Below are 23,295 nucleotides of genomic sequence, written 5' to 3'. Positions count from 1 at the left end.
TAATGAAAAGTACAAAACATCAATGAAACAAAGAAGACGCAAGTTGAAATACATCCTGCACTTATCAGTTGCCAAGCATAATGTTTTTAAAATATCCATAGTTAACCAAAATAATCCACAGATACAATGCAACCCTCATAAAAATTGCAATTGTTGTCTTCAGAGAAGTAGAAAAATAGCTTAAAATTTATATGGAAACCCCAAAGACCCCAAATGGCCAAAAAAACTTGAGAAAGAATAAAGCTGGAGGCATCATACTTCTTGATTCCAAAATATAGTACAAGGTTACACTAATTGAAAGAGTATGATACTAACATAAAGATAGACATATAGATCAACAGAGTAGAATACAGAACCCAGAAATATATCCACACATTTACGGTCAACTGATCTTTGACAAGGGTTACAAAACTATAAAATGGGAAATGATACTTTCTTCAACAAATAGTATTGGGAAAACAACATCCAAATGTAAAAACAATGAATTTGAACCCTTATCTTACATCATACACACACACAAAAAAACCTCAAAATAAATTAAGGCCTTAAATTTAAGACCTGAAACTGTAATAGTAACAGAAGAAGAGATGGAGAATAAACTTCATGACATTGGTCTTGGCAGTGATTTCATAAATATGACACCAAAGGTACAGATGGCAAAAACAAAAATTAACAAGTGGGATTACATCTAACTAAAAGCTTGTGCGCAGCAAAGAAAATAAGCAACAAAATGAAAAGGCAACGTATCAAATGGGAGAAAAAAATTGCAAACCAGATATCCAGTGAGATTAATTTATGAAATAAAAAAGGGATTTATACAACTCAAAGTAAAATTGTATCAACAAAAACAAACCTAATCCTATTTTAAAAATTGGCTAAGGATTTGAATAGACATTTCTCCACGTAAGTCATACGAATGTCCAGCAGGCCTATGAAAAGATGCTTAACATCTCTAATCATCAGGGAAATGCAAATAAAAACCACAATACAAGTTATCACTCCACATGTTGATATGGTTAATATTAAATAATAATAATAATAATAATAATAATAATAATAATAATAATAACAAATCTTGGCAGTTAAGGAATTGAAGTCCCGTGAACTCTTAGTGGAAATGTAAAATGGTGCAGCTGTTATGGAAAACCATATGAGTTTTCTTCAAAAAAAAAAAAAAATACCATATGATCTAGCAATTCTACTTCTAGGTATTTGTCCAAAATAACTTAAGTTAGGATCTCAACAAGATAATGCATTCTCATATTCATTGTACCATTATTCACATATGTCAGGGTGTGGAAACAACCTTAAGGTCTATCAGCAGGATAGGTGGATAAAGCAAATGTGATATATAAACACAATGGAAAATTTTCAGCCTTAAGAAAGAATTTTTGCTATATATGACAATGTGGATGAACCTTGAGTACATTATGCTAAGTAAAATAAGCCAGACACAGAGAGGCACATATTTCATGATTCCACTAATATGCACTATCTGAAATAGTCAAATTATTAGTAACAGAAAATGGCATAATTGTTGCCAGTGTCTGGGGAGATAGAGTGACATGGGAAGTTGCTAATCCATTGGTATGAAGTTTCAGGAATGCAAATATGTCAGTTTTTTAGAGATCTGTTGCAAAATACTGTGCCTGTACTTCACAATACTGTTTTTGGACACTTAAAAATTTCTTATGAGGGTGGGTCTCATGTTAAGTGTTCTCACCACTATAAAAACTATAAATAAATAAATAAGAGTAAGATAACTATTTTCTAACTGTCTTACAATGTGCAAGGATCCTCTCTCTGGGACAATACTTCATTTTGTCAGTCAGGTCAGAGAGTGTCAGTTCCATTCCTTTATCAATGAGTTCAGAGTAAACATTTTCAGTTTGTCTGGAATATGAAAGTAGTTGAAAATGTAGAGATTCATTGTCCACTCTCTGTGAAAAGAATGGAGTCACAGAATTTTGTGATTACTATTAATGCAGGTTAAATTGTAATCATGGCTCAAAGCTCTCACCTTCTTCAATATGTGGGAAATCGGGAGGAGTATTCCTTTGGTTACATTAGAGTAGAGCAATAATTTAAAGACCTGTTATATAACTAGAGAGCTTAGACAAGTGTGTGCTGTATGCATGATAGTTGATTTCTAGTTTTACATGCACCAAATAATTGTCAAAGTGTTCTACATTCCACTGCATATAAATTTCCTCATACAGTCTATTGATTTATTTTCTTTTTTTTGGAGAGTAATGATTGAATGAACTATGTTCCAGAAATACGTTAGAGTCTGAGGTTACAAAAACATGTTAGATGTAGTGCTTGCCTACAAGGAATATTTGAATAAGGGATATAGGCATGTAATTCATAATTATAGTGTTATAAGTGCCTATGATTAGAGTATGGAATGGGTAGTATTGAATTACATAGAAGGGGTATCTAAATAAGGTGAGGGATTAAAAAATTTTTGAAGAGATAAACTGTTTCAGTTATACATAAAAAACCAAGAGAGTAATGGGAAAGATATAATATAAAAGTTCATAAAGCTATTAAGTAGGGGGATTAATAACCATTGAGGGAGAAAATACTGTGCTTAATATATCACTAAGTCATCAAGTAATTATATTTTATATGAATTTTGTTAATTCTCATCATTAAAAAATGATCTATTTAGTTTTTGTGTCAGGGCTGCTCATTGTCCCCCAAAATACATTATCTTTCTTATCAGTAAGGGAACTTCAGTATTTGGTTAGGTACAGGGGCTAGTATAAAGCTTGCAGCTAAGATTGGTCTATAATTAATGATTAAGTTCTGGTCCATAGGATATAAACAGGAATAATGTCCTTAAAAAACAGTAACGTATCCTTCTCTATCCCTTCCTCCTTGCAGGTGGTGAGAATACAGACGTGTTGGCTGGAGGCAGAACAGTCTTTTTGGACAATGCTGTAATAATTGCGAGTTGAAGATGACAGAGAAAAACATAGAAGAGCTCAAGTCCCTGCTGACCCCATGGACCAGCATCCCACCTCCACCCATGGATTAGCTATTCTGGGATTTTTTTTCTTTTTTTTTTTTTAATTGGAGAGAGAAACAAATATGCATATCGGAGTTTTCAATTACTCAGAGCCAAGCGGTCATAATGAATATAGTTTTATTCTTACAACACTCATTTAAAAAATACTTTGTAAATGAATGACAACATTAATTAGAATAACAGTTATCATTTTTCGATCACCTCTGGTGGTCTAACACTTTACCTAGGTATATGTATCTCATCTAAGTCTCTCAGCATCCCATGAAGTAGGCCTTATTATTAGCTGCTCCAGTTCACAGGGGTGAAGGCTCAAGGTCAAAGAGTTAGTGAAGAGATCAACCAGGATTTGAACCAGGCCGTTGAAATCTAGTGTCTGGCTCTTCCTGTTCTGCATATTCTGCCTTCCCTAACTGGATACAAATTAAGAAAAACAAAATAATTTATTTTTTTTCTGAAATCATGAAGATGAAATTAATAAATTCATTGAGTTTTCAAAATGTATTTTCTGTCTTTTTCAGTAAGCATGCAAACTGCAATACGTTTCAAAAAACAAAGCTATGTGAAAATAATACATTTTAGATATATGCGTTCTAGGAATCAGGTTCGTGAACTTAAGATAGAAAAAGATGAACTATCAACAGCATATAGAAACATAAACTTCTGAAAATATAAATTAAATAACAACTTTTTAAATTACTTTTAAATAGACAGTCATCCAATTCATATGACTCTACCATTCCTGTATGTTTTCCACTGATGTGTGACTTCTCCTATTATTGAGTCAGCAATGAGAGTAGGAATTTTTTCCTGTACAATATAGGTGGTCATATAATTTCCAGCCTGGATTAGACTTAGAGAAATCCTAATTCTATCTGTTTAATTTATCAATAAAGAAACTATTAGAGAATAGTTTCTCTATTAGGACGGCATGTTATAGCAACTTAATTACAGTTTGAATTGTATTTAGATCTAGTTCTAATTGTAAATCTAGTAACAGTTTCATTACATCTCATATATGAAAAGAATCTTCTGCCTCCATTTGATGGAAAAGCAGGCAAACTGCTTAATATATTTACAGGCTAAATATCCCTGAACAGATTGAGGGTTTCATGGTATCTATTATTTTATTTATTTATTTATTTATTTATTTATTTATTTATTTATTTATTTATTTTTATTTCTAGAGATGGGATCTTGCTATGTTGCCTAGATTGGGCTCAAACTCCTGGCCCCAGTGATTCTCTTTCCACAATTTCCCAAAACACTGGGATTATAGACATGAGCCACCATGCTTGGCCAAGGAGTCTGTTATTTGATAGTAGATATAATATTATTTGAAAGTAATAGTAGTTTATTGTACTCAATGTATCAGCCAGACAAAAGTTTCTAGTCTGGAGATGGTTATTTGTAGGTTTATAAGCCACTGAAATTGCATAGTAAAATATTTACATGTAATCATACATTGTTCTGAGGAATGAGTACATAGTTTTGTTAGATATTCAAAGTGTTGAATAATTGAAAAACATTGAGAGAAGTGCCTACTTCAAATGTCCTGATTATCTGTTGAAGCGTTTTTTTTCTCACCACTTCATTCACAATTATTTGCTCTTGTTTTTTTTTTTTTTTTTTTTTTTCCTGCCATAATTTGGAAAGTGAGACGTAATCCAGATAAAGGGATAAAAAGGATGTCCATAATTGCTCTGGGACAATTGCCCCATTAAGTAAAACAGTAAAACAAACAAAAACAAAACACAAAATGTGAATGGCTTGGATGAAATAGTTGCAATGAGAAGGCAGTAGTGTATTTGTTGCCATCATAGAACACACAGGTAATCCTGAGAATGAGGCAGAAGAGAAATGTTCCTTGAATAAGCTCCCTTCTTATCTTTTAGCAAAAAAAAAAAAAAAAGTGAGCTGGTTTTTAAATATCACACCCTTTATGAAAATGGATCATGAAACACATTTGACTTCACAGGTATTTCACATTAACTTATTCTTTAGGAATGGTGATGGCTGAAAGACACAAAAGAAATAATTGTTCGTGAGACTGTAAAAAACACCAATCATGCAGCACACCTCACACTCTTAACTAAGAACATGCGGCTCAGTTATGAGTCTCCATCTAAAAAGATTTTCAATATAAAGTAAACATGGCAAATGAATTCGCCTCCTTCCTTTGGAGAGGTCACATCTGAGGTTCACCGGCAATGCAAGATGGGAAGGCCTGGCTTGTGCTCACCTACTAAGAGTTCAACAGAGAGTTTGTGCAATCAATGCCTGGTGTTTAATGGGCAGAACTGAATTTATCACCTGAAACTCTAACAAGCTAATAAGCCATTTATTAATTTGTGTTAGTTTGGGTACCATAGAATTGCCGTACCTTGAAAACAACCACCCTCTCAAGATATGCAAAAATTCTCAGGCAAAATAGTTGCATTCATTGCTTTGGAAAATCAAGTTTACCAGGCAGGTTTTGTTGTGCTCTTCTCAGCATGGTTCTTAGAATCTAAAGTGCCACCACATGTTGTAACAATAAAGCTCTTGCTTATCAATCAGACCAAGTTGACAACCAACAAATGCTGCTATGAGTTGTTGTAGGCTGGGTTACAATCCTCTCCTTGGTTACCCATCAGGGTGTGTCTAATAAGCAGTGTTCAGTAATGTTCAGGGTAGTAAACTCATGTAGAAACACTTAGAAATTAAAACAAAAACAACAACAACAAAACAAACAAAACAAGAAACAAAGGCTATGTGTGGAGAAACTTTTCCAGAAACAACTAATTGTGAAAGTACACAGTTTCCACAAGGGGAAAAATACACTATTTTTTAAAGACTTGAATAATTCTAGACAACACCATGTTTTTTATTAAAATCTAACCTTACAAGTAACACTGAACTATTCTTAAAGATGGATGGGCATTCATCACCCTCCTCTTTGATGGAAGGTGTTGATGCATTTTTGGTGGTAGCTTAGCTACATCGTTCTTTAACTCTTTCAGAAGTTTTAGATGAAGACCATTTGAACATGGTGATTTATGGCCACTTAATTTCTCATATTTTTTCAATCAGGTCTTTGTTTTGATTTCTCTGACAGTTCTCCACCTTCTTTCTTTGTACAAAGTAATTCTAGAGTAGATACTTCTTCATCATCCTGGAAAGCAAGCCAGGCACAAAGCATCCATTCAGTCTCTTTGTATTTTTTACTATCCCTTTGGAATGTTTCATTCCCAACATGGTCTAATAGGTCAATATAATCTTCAGTGGATTTTGCATTTCTGATATACTTGTCACCTGTCTGAAGGGAATTCTTTTATTATGCACTTGGGAATTACTTTTGATTTTTTTTTTTTTAACATTATCCCTAAAGATCAGTATTGTGGTCTCTGATCACATCTCCTCCATCTTTTCCAAACTCAAACATTTAGCCTCATATTTACTTTTGTCGGTGTTCACAAGTCTCTGATAATGTATCCTTAGTCAGGGTATATGCTATTTCTATGTATTTAGGTTCCCTACCTTTTTGCTTTTGGACCTTTCTAACTAGTCTCTTCGTTGTTGTTTTTCTTAAACTTATCAAAATTTGGGTATCCACATATATCCCTTTGATGTAAAGATTTCTATGAAAATATCAAATGTGATTGTGTCATCACTACTGCTAATTTTGTAAATTTATCATCTTTCACCTTCAGACCAATGCGTCAAAAGTCACAGAAGCTAGAACAACACTCTAATTTCCTAAATGGTGTGCTTTTAAAAAAACGCATTCATCCCACGGTGATACAAGTTTCGTGACTTAAACTAACAATGTAAAAATCTTGTTATTTTTATGCCACCTTTTGAAATGTGCCACTCATGCCCAAATAGCCAGAACAACAAGTTTCCCCATCTACCAGACCTGCCACTGCTGTCCCATGCTCTATATAACATGCCTTTGCTTTAATGCAAAGCTTATGTCTTGTATTTTAATATGATAAATCAATCGCAATGAAACATAGGTTTCTTATTAACATATGTCAATCACTCTTTGGTACTTCACCAACACTTGTGTATAGTAACCATAGTTTATCCTTCCTTGTATAAATAAAACAATGTGTCTCTCTCACTTTTCTAACCATTTCAATGTAATGCCTAGTGTCAGACAAACCAACTAAGCAGTGGGGAACCTATTTTTACTCCTTCCAGATTGAATAAATCTAATCAAATAGTTTTATATTACCACAGATTCTCTTTTGTAAGAAACCATGAAAGAATTGCCAAATTCCTGGATTAACTGAAAAACATACAAATATTTCAGCAAAATCTTAAAGTGACTTTGTAAAAACTCATAAAGCCAGTATATACTTTGCCATTACTAGGGACATGTGTTCTGAACTTAGATCTCAGACTATTTTATAATAATCTATTTCTCTTATATGGATTGTTCAGATTGCCAGGTAACTTGCAGACCTCATTGTCAATATTTCCCAAATGCCCAAAGTTTACAGAAAGCACACCTGGCTCTGTATCCATTTGTTAATATTTGCATTTAAATTCAGATTCAGAGTATCCTATCCTATCCTTGTGAAACTCAGGACTTTCACAAGATAACCAGGCTTCAGACAAATGTTATGGATGGATTGTATCTCTCCCAGATTCACAGATTGAAGTCCTAACCCCAAAAGTACCTTGAAATGTGGTCTTATTTGGAAATAGGGTTATTGCAGATGTAACTAGTTACATTTAGGTTATACTACAGTAGAGTAAGCCCCAAAACTATATGACAGGTATCCTTATAAAAAGGAAATATTTGGACAGAGAAATACACACACAGAGAGAATTCTATGTGAATATTGGCATTAAAATGTCACAAGCCAGGAGTTGTTACCTAACAACCAGGAGTTAGGTAAAAGGGTTGGAACTGATCTTTGCATATCCTTACAGAGAATACAGCCCTGTCAAAACCTTGATATCAGACATTTGGTCTCAAGAACTGTAAGACAATTCCATTTCAGTTGTTTAAGCCACCCAGTTTGTGATATTTTGTTATGGCCTTTTCAGCAAAATTCAGTATAGTTAATATCAAATAATGAATCACGCAAATAACGAATGATGGGCAGAGTAAAGAGAAATTTATAATATAATTTTGAAGGGTTGTTCTTTTATATAATCCTGAAGTATACATTTTTTTCTATAATTGCTGGGTAATTATTAGCTTGCTCTTCAGAACCCCCATAGCATTTGTTTCATATGTACATTAATAGTGCTTTTCACACTGTTATGATCACTTATCTTCAGGTCTGTCTGTCGTTATCTCGAAATCGAAGAAGCCTGGGACCACGTGTAGCTTCTTCATCTCAGAATCCTATGACACATAATACATGCTCACTAAATGTCTTCAAAAATGATGAGACTATCTTTGCCATCATATTTAGAATTTTTATCAGATTGTTCTTTAAGTAAGATTTTTACTCAAAATAGTAATAAACGAGACACACAAAACAGTTAAGACTGGACTCTCATCGTATCTTTTTTCAACATGATTACTACAAAGGAGATATATTGTTTTTTAAAAGGGTTTTAAGGACCAAATTTACTGATGATATAGTGGACTGAAAAGTAAGAGTGAAGGGACAGAAAGCAGTCCCTGGCCTTTGAACTAGATTTCTATTTGTAGATTCGTAGTTGATGTCTGTTTCTCAGAACTTAGTATTAAGAGAAGGCAGGCCGGGCGCGGTGGCTCAAGCCTGTAATCCCAGCACTTTGGGAGGCCGAGACGGGCGGATCATGAGGTCAGGAGATCGAGACCATCCTGGTCTACACGGTGAAACCCCGTCTCTACTAAAAATACAAAAAAAAAAACTAGCCGGGCGAGGTGGTGGGCGCCTGTAGTCCCAGCTACTCCGGAGGCTGAGGCAGGAGAATGGCGTGAACCCAGGAGGCGGAGCTTGCAGTGAGCTGAGATCCGGCCACTGCACTCCAGCCCAGGAGACACAGCAAGACTCCGTCTCAAAAAAAAAAAAAAAAAAAAAAAAAGAGAAGGCATAAAAATATTGCCATGTGTTAACCTCTATCATAGACACCGCTTGTCCTGTTAGGCCAGGGATGGAAGTATGCAAGCTGAAACACACATCTTAATGTGAACCAGACTTGGTGGGGGATTCACCACTGTATCTTGCCAGGTATTCAAGCCTTCCAGATACTCTTCGTCTTTTGATGATCTGCCTATAAATTCTTTCAGTCTCAGAGACTGAGCCCAATATTTCTTCTCCTCCTGCTCCCTCTGACCTCCACTGTGTCTCATCTGTATTGTACAGTCTGACACAAGCTACCATGGTTTTGTCTCACTTTCATTTTGCTGCATCTGTTTTACCGCATAACCCAGATCATTGTGTTTCCAAGCATAGACTGGAAATCTGACTTCTGTTCCTGATAGATAATTTCGTTTTATTTTTCTGACTCTGTGTCTTAACCCACTAAGAAATATCCAAGACATAGCAGTTAATCACAAGCATGGAAGCATATATTTTTGATCTCTGTCCCCAGATGTATGTGAAGTGGCCCTGCATTTGATCTTGAAAGATGTGTTCCCCAGGTAACTGTGCTATAGCTACTATTGGTGGGCTCCTGTATATAAAGCATTTACAAACACTATTTCTCAATTTCATTAGTTTAAAACATGTTGGGTATATATATACAGCATTGCTGATTGAGTTTGCTTTGCACTGAAACTCTTTATTATAGATTCTTACTGATTTTCAACGATCTTCCACGAGATTTAAGTTATTTAGAAAAAAATTGTAAGTTTTCTCTCACTGTCATTATTTTCCTTCTCAAAAACAGTTGATAGAAATACAATGGAGATTTAAAAATATTTGATACTACTATAATGGAGATCGAAAGTTGAAAGACCCCAGATTAAATGAAGTTTAAAGTAGTCTGTTGGGCTGATGAATGTTTTTAAGGTTATTTGTCAACAAAATTTAAAGGCAGTATATTTCCACCCACCTCCCTTCATGCAAAACAAAAACAAGACTAAATTCTGAATCTCCAACTGATGCTGAAAAAAAAAAAAAATGAAAGATCTGGCAACATAATATTTCCATTTCCACATGACTGAAATTGATTCTGATATGGTATGGTTAGTTTACCAGATTCCCCACCTCTCCCTCTTATCCCTACCAGACTTACTTCATTCATGAGAGATAGCTGTTGGCTCCTGTATTAATTTAAATAACCTGTAAATTGCCCGATATGTTGATGTTTTATGCAAGTGATTTCAGTAGGATGAATCCTACATCATACTGAAAAAAAAAAAAAGTTTTTCAATAGAATTGTGTTTATTGTTGTGTGTAACTTGCCCATAAACTGACCCACTCAGTACAGATACATATGTCCCAAGTGTTAGCCTTTCTTAAAGAGCAGAACTTTGATCTTGTGGATATAGGTTTTTTGTTCAATAAGGAAAACCATCAATTACATTATGTTGTTTGGTTCCAAAAATGCTTTGATCTTTTTTAAGGGTATTTATTACAAAGGAAAGCAGGGTGAGAACCTTCTGACAGATATGAGGCCGTGAGGCTTTATGTGACAACCTTGAGCATCTGTGACTGACTGACATAAAACCATGGGTATAAAATGTTTCAGATCTGATCCACCTCACCTTTCTGGATTTGATTTCTAGCTTTTCTACTTACTAGTTATGTATTTGTGGAAAAATCCCAATCTTCCTGTGCCTGAATTTTTAAGTTTGTCACATTATTTCTTTTTTTTATATATGTTTTAAAATTTTTATTTTAGGTTTGGGGATACATGTGAAGGTTTACATATGAAGGTTTGTTACATACATAAACACAAGTCATGGGGGCTGTTGTACATATTATTACATTACCCAGGTATTAAGCTCAGTACCCAATAGGTATCTTTTCTGCTCCTGTCGCTCCTCCCATCCTCCCCAACAGTGTCTGTTGTTCCCTTATTTGTGTTTATAAGTTCTTATCATTATTTCTAAGATTCCAAATATGATCACTGAAAACCCACTGAATTCGTTAGAAAACCTCAATAAGACTCCATAGCATTTTAAAAGTTCTCATTCTAATTAGCACATTAGAAATTCATGGCCACAACTCAAATGTTTTATAGTAAAACCATTGTGCAATTTAACCTAAAATTGCTGAACTCATTGTTGTTCTATGGGTAGTGTATAGAGTTTTTATTTACTTTTGTTAACTTCATGTTTTCATCACAGTATATTAAATTTCAGATGGAATTTCACCCTAGAATCTATTCCAACTGCTAAAGGTTTTGAATGTATTAAATTGCAATTCAATTCTCTGACACCTCTCCACTTTCTGTTTCATCTTGAAAATAGGCTCTACCTCTCCTCTGAGTATTAGAAGTCTGAAAAGAAGAGCTGTCTCCATGAAAATGGGCCACATGTCCTCCCTCCTGTGGCTGATTGTGCTACATCATCCCAGCATGATAAACCATATATCTTTGAGTGAGTTTGACTTCCTATCCCTCTGTGATCCTGCAAAACCCAACTAGTCATGTAATTTGTGCATTACTTATATCCACCCACCAGCCAAACTGCTGAGGTTTTGTAACAAACTCTTTGCCCAAGGCCTGCCCCCTTAACAATCTGTGACAGTATTTTCAAACTAGTATTTCTGCAACATGTGCTTAACTATTTCTTTCTTTTTCATAAAACCATTGTCCTCTTTCTCACAGCATTGTGAAGTCAGCATGTGATGGTCATAAGAACACAGAGTTGGGGAAGGTGACAAGCCAGGGTTTATACTGATGCTCTCCATTGTCAACTATGTAGTCACAGGAAGTAGCTATGTTTGAAAGGCAGATATTAAAAACATTACTTTAGGGAAAAGAGTTATATAGGTTTTACACGTCACCACAGAAGGCAAAACTAGGACTTCCTGATAGATATGATAGGAGTGCGTATTTTCAATGTAATACACTGAAGAATCTTCATTGAAGCAATTTCAAAATGAAATTTAATGTTTTATGAAACACAATTTCTCCATCCTTAAATGTATTTTAGTAGAGAAAATATGACTATGAGTTAAAGAAAGAAATGCATGTATCAGATGGGAAAGAAGCGAGGTTGCATGAGGAAGCAGCAAAGGATGTTTCCAATCTGAGATTTTCCAATTCTCTGGTTTTAGTTTAATTGAATTGGCTTAAATTAAATTCTCATTCAAGTTACTTTATGCTTGAATTTCAGGACTACATTCATTTATAGAAACAAAGTTTACTAAATGTAAAACTTCTTTATCAAGTGGATATGTACTATAAAATAACTCTTTCAAACTTAATTTGTGTAGAACTTGTACTTGGATTCAGGGATGTATGAGCCGATATTATGTTTAATTCTTTGGTGGTTAACTTGAGAAAATTTTAATACATTTCTTGAGGAATCTATACACATGTACACACACACAACAGAATTATCACAAAAATTCAAAACATTTTATTTTCTTTGAAATGAATAGATTATTTATCAAAGAAATTACACTATTAATCTTAGAGTTTCTATAGTGATTTAAACATCATTTACTTTTATTTGCATTTACATATATTTCAAGAGTTTTATTTTGAAATATAATTTTTTCAGAATCTGAACAATTTTTGTCCTTGAGAAAATTTGTTGTTATTGTTGTTTTGAAATAACATTTTTGTTTCATTTAAGCCTAAATGTAAGGAGATAAATTGCTACAAACCCTAATGGTCTTTTTTATGATGTGAATACCTGTCCGTGGAATTGAGACCACCAACCAATTTCCTATAAACCATCAAGTAACATCATGTGTTAACAATTTTCGGTCACTTTTAATCTGGTTTGGATTCAAAATGGTAAAACAGAGGTGAAAGGTCGGATTTAAAAAAAAAAGAAGAAGAAATTCTCCTGGGATAACCAGCCTTTTGAATTTTCCGATTTTAAGTTAATTATATTATTAGAATTTAATGAAATTATCAACATGTTCAGCTTCATTTCACAGTAACACTTCCCTGTTCAGATTAGAATCAATCTTTTTATGTTTATCTAGGTGTTTATAAAGAGAACTACAGAGGACCTAGTGTTTTTATAATGCACTTCATTATTAGATTTTGAAGTGAGACCATAATTTAAGATTTGGTGAGGGAAATGCTTTTTTTAATGGTAAATGAACAATGTTTTTGTTATGTTCTTATGGAATTTATACTTAAAATTTACTCACTGGTTAAATATTCATCTCAATGTTGTAGTGCTATTTTTGACCTGAGGGTTATTATATTTTTGTCATAATTATTTATTTGTAAAATTAAGAAAATATTTAATATTAAGTAGTTTAATAGAATGACTACTATTTCTTTTAACCAATATAAATATAAAGTAAAATAAATTATTCTAAACTTTAATATACGGATAATCTTTTGAACTTAGATTCTAAAAAGTGAGAATGAGTTTATAACTATATTATAGGTTTCATACTTCACATATTATTGTGTTTTTAGATTATCTTACCAAAATAGATGATTCTTTGAAGTCCTTAATGACTCTAGCTTAACTTTATGAACTTAGTCACTTTAAAAAAAAAAAAAACTTAAATTTTTTAGTCACGTTATTATTGTAGGTTGCTTTCTCTTGTTATTTTAAAATTTATTTATTAAATAACAAAAATTTAGATAAATATTAATGGAACGTGACATAAAAATGATAAAGATGAAAGATAACATAGAGTATTTGTAAAATTTGTTTGTTTTTCATATGACACCATGTGAAGTAATTAATTAAGGAGATACAAATTTCAGAAAGAAGTAATAAATAGGCTCTTGGATTTCTGACAATCTATTTAATAGACAGTAATGAAATAAGAACATATTTTAAAAAATTTTTAAATGGCAGTTTGATAAAAAATGCATTCGTAAAGAGACTATACAACTCAGAATACACCTCAAAATAAGGACCACCATAAGTATCTCATGATTCAATAAAAATATAAGTTGAAATAAATATTTAAATTTTAAAATTAAAGACAGTTTATAATCAACTGTAATCGATTATGATCATTCTCTTCTACTAAGATGGTAAAGGTGACCTTTATAGGCTTTATAGTTGTTAAATATTTGTATGTTTGTGGCATTTTTTTTCTCTTCATAAAATCCTTTAACACCCAATGTTGTATTTATAATTTTATCTTTGTTTGATCTTAAAGAGGATAAAAAGATTTTTTAGGTTTTGGGCTCCACAAAACTTAGATCATCTCCTTGTTCAAAGTAATATTGTTTAAGAAATATTTAAAATTCACTCAGGTGAAGAATGGTGTACATTTCTAAACAAGAAGGGGAAATTACAATCACTTTGACTTTCTTTTACATTCTTCCTCCCCTTCTATTTTCATCTCTGTGCAATGCTAAGTTGTCTAGTGCAAAGCCTTCTCTAACCGTGCAATCGGGAAAAGGTTTGCGTACGTGGAATGAGAAAGCTCGTAATGTATACCTCAACAAAACGTCTCAGCCCAATTTTTGAGACAAGAGATTCTTATGATAGTCATTATTTCCCATTTATTTTATTCCTTCAATGACACATTGTTCATCAGTATAACTAACTTGAAACACAACTTCAACTCTGCCAACTGACTTCTGCTTTGGAAGATAAATTAATCTGTAATTAACAGAAAATCCAAAATAAGTGTGGCTTAAACAACAGAAAAATTTATAACATTCCGAATTAATTGTAAGCAGTCTAACACTGGTCTGAAGCCCCATATTATCAGGGATGCCAGCTCTTTCTCCTTCGCTGATCTGTTGATCACAATATACAGTTTCTACAACATTTTCCAAGGCCGTTATTCAAGTAAATGCCTGAAGTAAGAAAAAACATGGTAGTAACAGATTTCTCCTTTAAGACACTTCCTGGATATTCCACAAGGCACTTCTACTTATAGGTCATTGGTCAGAATTGTGTTGCATGGAAAATGAATTATTTATTCTGAGTGTCCCGGGGCATAGCTAACCTCCAGGGTTGATATAAAATGTCCATGCCGTATAAATTGTGTTATGTTTGTAACTACCGTTTTCCAGTTCATTGTCTTTATTGTGGCTATCTAAGAACTTGAAAGTACCCTGCTCAATTCTTGTCACTGCACAGTTTCCATTTGTATAGAGATGAATAAATTATTGGTATCATTCACAGCCACTATTTTTAGTTGTCATTCTTAGAGAGTATAATTTAAGATAGGAAGTTAGTATTCTTTTTAACTTTTTTCCCTTAAGGCTAATCTTAAGAGATGAGCCTAGGAGTGCACAGTTCTCTTAATGCAAATGTAATATGGCATTAGAATATTGTGTATCATGATATTCTTAGACCTAAAAAAGTAATATTATTTCACATCATCTGAAATCCTAAGAAATAAAATAAGAAAATAAATAATTTAATAAGACATATCAAAATTACATATATCAAAAATAAGATAAATTAGTAAAGGAAGAATACTTAGTTAATGAACTATGGACGAAGTAAACCACCAAAGGTGCTTGAAGTTTCAAATAATAGCAAGGAAAGCAAAATGGAAGGGGAAAAGGCAAAATGATTATGTTTGTATTATATTTTTACTAAATGGGAAAATAATGAAGCCAATAATATAGTTAAAATTGTGGGGGGAGGTGAATAACTTTAATGGCTAAACAATACATATTCATGAACGACATAGAAGGGGACAGGAAAGTAATATGATTTTATGTACCAGTTCTTTATTTTAAAAATATATATGGTAGGCCTACTATATTCCAAGTTGTATTCTACACTCTGGCAATAAAAGAGTATATAAGACGAAGTCTATGACTTCAAGAGTTTATATTTTAGGAGTGATAAAGGCAATAACAAATAAACAAATATAAAATTAAGTGATATCAGTTAATTGTTAGTATGTTGAGGAAAATAAAACAGCATAAGAAGACACAATGATTTACAGGAGGTAAAATGACAGGCATTTACAGAAGGTGGAAGGGCAGGGCACAGAGTAATTTACAGAAAGTGGCAACTATTTTGCAATTACAGTCTGAGAATGTCTTTCTGAATATGCTATATTGGAGCAGAGCAAAATTGTAACAACAAGATTCTTGCAGAAAAATGTTCCAGTCAAAGGAAATGTCTCAACTTGCACCCAAATTCTGAAATTTGAAGATAGATAAGGCTCTAAAAGAACTTCTGTTAGGTTTATTACAGATCTCATCATCCAGAGGAGTAAACATTACTTTGAACATGTTACAAAGGCACAGAATGAGAGGAATAACATGACGTTGCCATCATTTATAAAAGGCTGAAGGTCGTGAAGCAAATTATTAACCCTACAAACATGCCAAATGCACAAAAAATCAACTGATAAGTTAGATAAGTTTCCTAGATTTCCCTTTTTTAGGTAATTAGCAATGATACTTTTAAATTAAAAAAAGAAATGAAACAGGATTAATGTTCTCTGTCATATTTTGAAGGGACTCAATATCCCTCTACCTCTTCCACGTTGAAAAAAGATAATAAACCAAATTGCTCCTATTCTAGAAAAACAGATATAAAACTAAAATAAAATTACATTAATATGTACTTGATGCAATGATATCAATTACTACATGTTACTAGAAAACCACAGAACAGGGGTTTGTAATTCACCCCAGAGAACATTCAGTGAAGGCATCAGTGATTAAGTGTTATTTGATAAATGGTGTGTTGCTGTAGTTTTCAGGCAAAATATGAGCAGCATAACAGAATTAGGAATGAACAAAAGAAATGACTGGAGAAATATCCAGGTGAGAAATTTTTTGATTAGCTAGCAGGACTTAAGGAAATGGACAAATCAATCATGACTCCCAAAATTTAAATGTAGGGCTACTAATTTAAATGGACCCTACAAGACTAGGAGATGGGAAATGAGTTAAGCATACCACCCAAGGCCTATTCTATTAATGCTGAATTAATTACCTGGCATAACTAGATCAGTAAGGGACCAAGGGGAGAAGAGTTAATTTATATGCCCCATCTCCTCTGAGTTGCTATTTAGGTTATTAGAAAAGCACATAGTAGGGGTTCCTAATCCCTAGTGTACATCATTTTATATACTAATAGGTTTTGAAGCTGTTACTTCCTTGTATTTCCTCTCTCTTGGTATTTACTCAATGATGATAGTTATGATTCCACATGAGACTAAGAAATAATGGGATAATATTATGCTTTTATTCTAATAAAAAGATATCCTGTGGCAGTTGAATACAGAAATCTCAAAATCAGGGTAAATTTTGGAAATCATCAGAATACGAGTTGGGGCGAAATCATAAACACAGATAAAATAACACAAAGAGAGTATAAAGAACAAAAAAGAAATTTAACTTGGAGAAAGGGACTCACAAATAAAATTAAGCACCAACAGTAACAGAAGGATAAGGCAAATCCCATGTATTCAATAATTCAATCAATTATATAATCCTGCAGTTCCTAGACAATAAGTCAACAATGTCAGATTCTATTTAAGTTACGTACTTTTAGTTAATGTTTTGACACAAATTGTTATTTGGTCATTCCAAGTAAAATTCAAAAGCTCTAACTGCTAATATTTTGCTTGTGGTAGTACTTGAGTACTCTGAAAAGCATATTGACACATTTTAATTATAAATTAGTAAAAACAATTATGGAAATATTTACTTAAAAGCTCTATAATTGGTTGTATTTACAAGAATACCTTTTGGTTACAAGTCACAAAAACTCAATCAATAGTAGAATATGTTGGTTCAGAAACATAAAAATCCAGGGTCATTTAGGTTTAGCTGGATCCAGGAACTCAATAAAATAATCAAATATCAGATAACCTGCCTCTTTTTATGCTCTGTCTCTGCTCAATTTTACTTTCTAATGGTTTCAGGCTCAAGAAGTTTGTCTCCTGGCCATCATCAGATATAGTTTGGATTGTACTTTACAACTAGCAATGCCAGAGAAAAGTGCATAGCATCCCATTCCCAAGATTTATATCAATCTTTGGAAGACAAAGTCACTGAAGCTTTTTCTTTCATATGCACCATAACATTCAGGAAGTGAAGCCAGGTGATTATAGACTCTACTAAGTGAAAGAAAGAGCTGTCCTCCTTAGAGGAAAAAGATGCAAAGAACGGGATGCCAGGAAGATAAAAACAACAAATATCAACTGCACTACCTAGGCATGTTATAGGTAAAAAGGATCAAGAGTCAGTATTTGAAAAATATTGTGACCCATCAAAGTATGTTTTTTATTCATATAAGGAAACAGTGTTCTTTTACTCCTTACTATGATTTAGAATAGTTCATAGTACAAATCCAAATAATTAACTATTACTATAATGTTTCTTCACCAGACATACATAGAAATGAATACTTCTAATGAAGGATTTGAATTGCTCTGTTTTGAATTTGTTAACTATTTGTTTAACCTGTGCTGTCAGAAGTACTATAAATCTATCTTGGATAATTGTATGTGTCTTTTTCTTTTGCTTGATACCCTTAAATGTCACTAGAGACTATCTTTTCTCCACGAATGATTAATTTTAAAAAATTATACATTTAGATTGAAAGATGTGGAAATAGCATAAAATATCAGGAAATCCACCCAGGAAGGAAAGCCAAAAATAACACACCTGAAAAAGTAAAGAGTGTAACAGTTATGCCAATGGAATATCAATTTAAAACATAAATAATTATAATTTTGATTGACTATTTCTAAAGCATTTTTACATATGCATATGAAAGCAATGCTAAATTGCATTTTTCTGAAAGCTTCTCATCTATGGTTTAAGAAAAGATTTACATATTTTACATAAAAATAAATTTTGCTGCTGCATTCATTAATCATTCAACAGCTATTTGATAGCACCTGTGGCATGCCAATCACTGTTGTCAATTTTAAAGATAGAGAAAAGTACCTACCTTTAGACTTTGCAAAATTAAGAGTTTAAACGATTACAATTTGGGTATAAGATATAAGGAGAAAAAAGAATCAAGAATGACTTCCGGGCCTTTGGCCCTAACACATTGTGTGAATAGTGATTCTATTCAGTGAGATGGGGAGGAAAAGCAGATTGGGATGATATGCAGGGAGAGGGCAGTTCTGTTTTGGACATAGTTTGACATGTCTGTTATAATGCCAAATGAAAGCATGAATTAGACAATTGGATACAGAGGTTCCTGTTCAAGAAAGAAGTTCAGCCTGCAAACATTTGGAAGTAAAAAATGGAGAGATGTTAACCAAGGCCATCAGACAAAATGAGATTCTGTAGGGAGAGAAAAAATTAGAGAAGAAAGGGCCAATGATATCCTTGAGGTGCTTGATAATTTAGAGCTATGGAAAAAAGCAGGAGTCAGCTACAAAGATAAATAAAGTGATGTAGGAATATAAGGCCAAATAAAGAAAGGATTTCATGATAGATGCAGTTGAGTTAACAGTTGCTAAGAAATCAAAAAGGTGAGGACTGAGAACTTGGCAAGACGGTGATTATTAGTAACCTCAATAGGACAAGTTTCAATGATGTTGTTGAAATAAAGAAATAACAAAGCTGAGGAAACAGATAAAGGGAGAAGTAATAATTGCTTCAAAGAGTGTTGCTCTAAAGAGAAGTAGAATAATAGGGTGGCAACTAGAGAATGAGTCAAAACTTTTAAAACATGGGTCGTACCATGATGGGAATTATACAGCAGAGAGTGAAAAACTGATTATATAGGGGAAACAAGATGGATATTTTAGGGAACAAAGCCTTGAGAAGTTAAATGAATTGGATCTAGCAAACCTGTGGAGGAATTAGTCTTCAATACAAGTAGTGACATTTCATCCATAAGTTCAGGAAGGAAGATCTTATGTACAAATATAGACACAAGTGGTTTTGTAGATTTTCTTCCTTCACATCTGGGATACAATAAACAAGATCATTAGTGAGACCCAGGGTTGGAGAAAGTTGTTGGCAATTTGAAGAGAGAAAAAAAAGTGTAAAGTAGTCCAGGAGACTGGAAGAGCAATGCTGGAGCCCATGAAGGGTTACACTATCAGAGAATGTGCCGGGAGAATAAGTGTGATGATGCATGATATATTTAGACAGCAACCACAGGGCATGATCCTGATCCTATCAAGTGAACAACTGAGATTGGGCTGCAGGGCATAGTCTAGGTCATAGATTAGGGAATATGTTTTAGACTTGATAGGAGTTTGTTGGTAGAAAGTTTTGCAATTTGTAATATGCTGAAAAAAAAAGAGCTATAGCCATATAGATTCAAAACCATTTAATCTCACTGGTAAACAAGGAAATACAAATTACAAAAACCATAAAATACCATTTTATGTTTTGAAATTTGCCAAAAATTAAAATACCATAATATAAAGTCTCACAAGGATTACATTCCCAGCTGGTAGAAACATAGTTATACCCAATCACTTTCAGATTATTTTGTCAATATCAAGGAAAGTTGAAGGTGCCCAAATTTATGTGGGAATATACATTAAAGAGACTCTTGTCAGCTTCATTAGATGTACACAGGTAATTATAATAAAAAATACATGTATATTGGTAGGAAAATAGGACAGTAAATTGTGTTATTGTTATAAGTTAGAGTGTTCTGGAGAGATAAAAATGAATGAATGAGCTCTATGGACCAATATAAAGTGAAACAAGAGGGAAGGTAAATATTTCAGTGCTGTAGAAAGTTGGCTTATAGAATTGTTGGTGGGAAGATAATGATATTTCCATCCTTTTGTTGTCTTAATGAATTGAAAGATGAGATTAGAAGCTAAAATAGGATGGAGGAAAGAAGAGAAATTTGGAGACTTGAGAAAAAGCAAAACTGTACAGTAGTCTTCAGAAAAAGAAATGAAGAAAATTCACTAGAGAAATCTAGCAATCATAAGCAGAGTTGCAACGCCTACACTTTTCATCATTTCGATAGCAATAATCATTTCAGTAATATAACTGAAATTTATTTGTATCTACAAGGTTATACTGCTAGACCAGAATGATTTAAAGTTTCCAAGGGCAATTAGTTGAAAATTTTTTAAAAGGGTGGAGGTGAGGAGGCTAAATTTCTCTGAACCTTGAAGATGCTTGTGCAATTGTAGCTCTCTTAAAGGATGATACACAATCTTACAGAAGCATTTTACCAGAGAACACATAATTGGACTTGACTTGCGAGACCACTTTATATATAGCCTCATAAACTTAGTAAAATATTGTCTATCATAATTAATATTCATTTAAAAAGAAGTCTTGATTTAGCAAATTTCTACCATGTTAAAAAAACCATTATAAGTACAAGGATCTAGTAATATACTAAACAGCGTTCAGGCATTGAATCAAAGAGGTTTGAAATACTATTGAACATGTTTCTTACAAATACAAATTGTTGTACAGTTCTTGCAATTATGAGAGGTACTTCAATATAAAATCTCTGGAATAAGATGGAATGTATTTTCTAAAGCAACTTTAAATTTCAGAGAGATATAAATAATAGTATATCACATAGTGGTTTTTCCAAGTATGTGCTCTTAAATTTAGATATTTCCTGTTATTTTATTTCCTAGGAGTAATTTTTAAAGTAGAATTGGTTAAGGTTTTAGCCTTCATTATTTCCTAATACATATCTATATGGAAAAAGTATTCCAGGTATTGTTATTTATAGAAGGCATTATTTTGCATTGTATTAACAAGAAAGGAGTGTATCCAGCTGAGTATTAGTATTTTTCTTCAGTTTCCAGGAGTGGTTCGAATTCCTAGTCTCAGATACAATCTTAAATTTCTGAAATGGAAACTCTCTGTTCTGACTGTTCCATATTTGGCATCAATTTTATTATTAAGCTATTAATACAGAGTGCTTCAAACACTCATCTCCAGATTATTTAGTTTAAACAATTCAAGTGAACTAGAAATATATATATTTATTTTTCAACGCTTATTGGAATGATAATTTGGGGGATAAAAAATGTCAATTGAAAGCATTCAACCACAATAATCTTATTTAATAGTATCTTTCAGGCAAGCTAATATGTATCAATGACACAGATAACTTTTAGACTAATTTGATTGCTTTCAAAGAGCTACCCTCTTTATGAACAACTTACCTTGAAGAAGAAGGACCGGGGAACAAACATTTTAGGATTTACAGATCAAATAGTCTCTGCATCAAGTACTCAAGTATTCAGCTCTGTTGTTGTAGTGTGAGGGCAGCCATAGATAATTTGTAAATGAATGGCTGTGACTGTGTTTCAATGAAACTTTATTTACAAGAACAAGTTGCAAGCCAGATATGGTACCTGGCTGTAGTTTGCTTACTCCTGGATTGGATCACTTATATATAAATAAAATCCATTTACTCAAAGTTATGTATTATTAGTAAATATCTGGCATATGCGGCTAATGAAGTAGAAGAGATTTTCCAAGAAAAATATTAATAAAATACTGATGTAATAAGATAAATTGTATTGACATAAGAAAAATCATTTTTGTATGTAACCTTAAGATAAGATATAAACACAATAGTTGATGCCTTCTTTCCATTTTCTTCTGTTAAACATTCCCTCTAAACTCTCCAATGTTGCTTTTAAACACATTCTGTATTGGTCAAAGACTTTTTTTTTTTTTTTTTTTTAAGTTTCCAGTAAGTAACAGAGTACATGTTAAAATCCACATCTTTGTATTCCAATTTTGGTTTATTATTGTCAAATTTAAACAAAGAGGCATCTGTCTAACTCTGAAAGACAGGAGTTTACAAATATTAATGTTACTGCAAGTGGAGAGCTATTTACCCACTACTCCAATGGAATTGTCATTCTGCCAGAATGCTTCACTGGTATCTATTAAAACTCCACTACACAGAACACTGATCCCCTCCAAAGCTCTAAAATTTTCAGGGCTTTGCAGTGTTTTAATGATGTATCTCTATAAACTCAGATTTTTTTTTTCCTGATTTTGAACTGTTTTATTTCATCTCTCTAAAAATAGATGCAAACCCCATTTTAAGTGCTGAATTTAACATTTTTAAAAGTTTAATTTACCAGAATGTTGAATGTTTAAGATTCTAAATAATGATGACATAATTATGTAGCTTTGTATTTTTCATCTTATATATTTTCTCTCTTGCTTATTCTATTTCATTCTCACATACATATATATTGTGTGTATATATATAGATATAGTAATTTTGTTCATTATTGTGTGTAATTTTCAAACAAATAATTGCAAATAAAATAAATACTAATTTTTATGTACTTTACTATTATCTATACATTAAA

At 32.8% G+C, this 23,295-nt stretch overlaps 1 long non-coding RNA gene across 1 annotated transcript in view; it reads left to right on the top strand.

Moving 5' to 3' along the window:
* Window positions 1-23,295, top strand: part of LOC111552379 — a 49,438-nt gene that overhangs the window by 25,786 nt on the left and 357 nt on the right. Inside the window, exon 3 of the long non-coding RNA XR_002734623.2 lies at window positions 11,382-11,510. This is a non-coding gene — a long non-coding RNA (uncharacterized LOC111552379). The remainder of the gene's footprint in view (window positions 1-11,381; window positions 11,511-23,295) is intronic.

The sequence above is a fragment of the Piliocolobus tephrosceles genome, chromosome 8, assembly GCF_002776525.5.
Source record: "Piliocolobus tephrosceles isolate RC106 chromosome 8, ASM277652v3, whole genome shotgun sequence".
NCBI classification, from domain to species: domain Eukaryota; kingdom Metazoa; phylum Chordata; class Mammalia; order Primates; family Cercopithecidae; genus Piliocolobus; species Piliocolobus tephrosceles.
Note: the sequence above shows the minus strand (reverse complement) of the source record. Positions and strands in the feature narration are given on the sequence as shown.